We start from the raw sequence: 2,747 nt of genomic DNA on the forward strand, positions 1-2,747 counted from the left end.
AATATATAAAGAAGAAATGATAGAATTAAAATATCACCACTTTGCATCCCCTAAAGAACTAACAATGGATTGAACATGACTGGTGACATCTCAAAAGAAGAGACAACCGTACATATTTTTAAAACCTCTACAGTTACTAGTTTATTAGCATCATCCAGGACTCAGATGTTCAGTATTCCTCCTGAAATTACATAAACAAATGCAAATGGAAAGAATCCAAGTCCACATTATATAACAACACATCAGTCCATCACAAAAGCATGTAAAATTACAAGAACGCTATTTTAAAACACTGGCACTTTAAGAGAATGATAATCTCAAAAACCACAAAATTGCCAAAGTGTTCCCTAAACTGCTAAGCAGACAAACATATGACTCTAATGAATGAGCCTGAGCTTTGTAAAGAAAATTCAAATCCAAATAAATCAGATAATTCATACTGAGATCACAAAAGCTTAAGTGTCTTCTTCCCTCATGTCTATTTGATTTATAAAGGGGCAGACCATAATATAGGAAAATATACCTGATTTAAAATGCGGTATACCATTTTAAAAGTTGGCCCAATTAATTAAAAGTACCTTTAGTGGAGGGTCTCAAGTTTCCTAAACAATCCATATTTAGATAAATAGGAGAAGACATTTATAGCCAGCACTTTTTTTCCAGAGCCTTTGCTGGGACTAATGTCAACAAAAAAATTTAATATGTTAGTCTTGTATTTTAAGCTCATGCTTTTGGGGATACCTTCTCAGGTCTCTAACGTGGGAACTGCAAATATAGCTGCCATTCCATGGTAATGAGAGTTCAAGAATGTAGAGTCCTCATGTAAAGATTAGAACATACTTTTCTATTAGTCCTTCAAGGACAAACTTTCAAACGTTTGATTCTAATAATCCAGTCCTGTGAGTAGATTGGTTACCCTTCACTTTGTAAATGTAACTGGGCTATGTGAAATCTGATATCAACCGATCAAGATCTGAGTTTCAGTTATGGATGAAAACTGTCTCAGTTCAACTCTTATTACCCTCATCACCAGTATGCAGGGTGTCTAGACAAAAGGTTTTTATCAGCCAACTGTATGAAAGATAAACATTGTAATGACTAGTCTGATCCAAAATGGGCAAGAGCAAAAGACTACCATCCCCGTATATAACTAATTTGTGCTGTGCACCAACGAGAACCTGCCTTCAATTTCCATGCCAATTTACAATCCCCGTACCGTACCAGGCAAGGTTAGTGGCTATTGAAAATACCACCAGGACAGGGCTATCTAGGGATACATTCGGTAGTGTGTTAACTACGCAAAAAAAGACACTGTACAGTTTAAAAACAAATCTTACACAGTCTTACATTTCAATATTTTTCTTTAAAAGGAGTGAGTTGTGTACAGGGGGGTTAAATGCTTTATAGACAAGAAAAAAAAAACTGCGCTAGAACCGACTTATTCATCGACATCATCTTCTTCTTCTTCTTCATCCTCTTCGTCTTCCTCATCTTCCTCCTCTTCCTTGTTCTCTTGCTTTTTTCAGCCTTGACAACTCCCTCTTTTGCTGCATCAGGCTTCCCTGCATATCGGTATGTACGCAGGGATATATCGCTCTGTGTGCAGCGATATCCTTTTGGTACTTTTCCTTCAGCCTAACAGCCTTCTACTGATAAGGCTGCTTGTCACCTGCAGCAGCGTATTCCACATCTCTCCCAGTTTCTTTGCAGCATCACCAATGGATAGGTCAGGATGTCCTCCTTTGATTTTTGGACGATACTCAGAACAAAACAAGACAAAGGCCGAAGGAGGCCTCTTGGGTGCATTGGGATCCTTGGACTTTTTTTGTTTCCCCTTTAGGAGGGATATACGTTTTCATTTCTCTTTCATAACGGGCCTTGTCAGCCTTTGACATGTCTTTGAATTTTCCTCTCTCTTTAGCGGACATGGTCTTCCACCTCTCCGAACACTTCTTAGAAAACACTGAGAAGCTGACTGAAGCATCTGGATGCTTCTTCTTGTGCTCCTCTCGGCAAGTTTGCACAAAGAATGCACAGGATGACATTTTGCTTCTCGGCTTCTTAGGATCTCCTTTCCCCATGTTTAATTATTTTTCCGCAGTGAGGCACAGGGGGCCCAGTGCCCATCTGGCTCTCCCTTGCCCGGGGAACTGTCTCTATGGAGCTCAACCTACTGCAATGGCTATGACAGCTGGAGCCAGACGCAGCCTCCTGACTCTCTCCACTCTGTCGACAGCCATATATTTGTGTCTGTCTGAAAGAGTCTTGCAAAAGTAAATGTATAGGGACTTCCTGGTGGCGCAGTGGTTAAGAATTCACTGCCAAAGCAGGGGACACGGGTTTGAGCCCCGGTCCGGGAAGATCCCATGTGCGGCGGAGCAATTAAGCCCATGCGCCACAACTACCGAGCCTGCATTCTAAAGCCCCCGTGCCACAACTGCTGAGCCCACGTGCCGCAACTACTGGAGCCCGTGCTCCGAAACAAGAGAAACCACCGCAGTGAGAAGCCCGTGCACTGCAACGAAGAGCAGGCCCTGCTCACCGCAACTAGAGAAAGCCCGTACGCAGCAACGAAGACCCAACACAGTCAAAAATAAATAAAGAAATAAATTTTTAATAAATAAATAAATGTATAAAATCTGAGGACTTCCCTGGCGGTCCAGTGGTTAAGACTTCACACTTCCACTGCAGGGGGCTCAGGTTCCATCTCTGGTTGGAGAACTAAGATCCTACATGCTGTGTGATGC

General features: G+C 41.8%; 1 pseudogene; it reads right to left on the reverse strand.

Annotated features, from left to right (window-relative positions):
• Positions 1 to 1,438: 1,438 nt before the first annotated feature.
• Positions 1,439 to 2,081, reverse strand: LOC112394260 (high mobility group protein B1 pseudogene; annotated as a pseudogene).
• Between the last annotated feature and the right edge of the window lie 666 nt (positions 2,082 to 2,747).

Source organism: Neophocaena asiaeorientalis, unplaced genomic scaffold, assembly GCF_003031525.2.
Source record: "Neophocaena asiaeorientalis asiaeorientalis breed wild unplaced genomic scaffold, Neophocaena_asiaeorientalis_V1.1 scaffold134, whole genome shotgun sequence".
Lineage (NCBI taxonomy): Eukaryota > Metazoa > Chordata > Mammalia > Artiodactyla > Phocoenidae > Neophocaena > Neophocaena asiaeorientalis.